A 511-nucleotide genomic window follows, 5' to 3' on the forward strand; every position below is an offset into this window, starting at 1 on the left:
ATTTTTATTTTTGGGATTACAAATAATGACTAATTTATGATTTTATTTTTTCGCGCAAAGATTATCATTAATTTTGAGTTTTGTTTTTCCACTTAAAAATAATGATAATTTATAAAATTGAAAAGGCCATACAGACAGAAAAGGCAACCTACTGAAATTTTGACCTGGAAAGTTTGGGTCTTATTCCTTTTATAAGGGTGCCTCTCAAAAGGATACGTTTGTAATCACGCTGGTATAATTTTTAAGAATCATTATACTTAGTGATTCCATAAACAAAGGCCAANAACGAATTCCCGCATCCCATTCCTAGACGTCATGATTCATAAGAAAAACGACTCCATACTACTTGACTGGTATTCGAAACCCACATCCTCCGGTCCTTAAAATATAAAGTGAACACCGCAAAAAACCTAGTCCATAAAATACTAACAATAAGCCACGCACAATTTAGAGACACAAACATTAACAGAATAAACAGAATTCTCACTAACAACAACTATCCGCACCACCT

This window comes from Rhagoletis zephyria, unplaced genomic scaffold (assembly GCF_001687245.7).
Source record: "Rhagoletis zephyria isolate East Lansing unplaced genomic scaffold, Rhagoletis_zephyria_1.1 Rzeph_scaffold_05708, whole genome shotgun sequence".
NCBI classification, from domain to species: Eukaryota; Metazoa; Arthropoda; class Insecta; order Diptera; family Tephritidae; genus Rhagoletis; species Rhagoletis zephyria.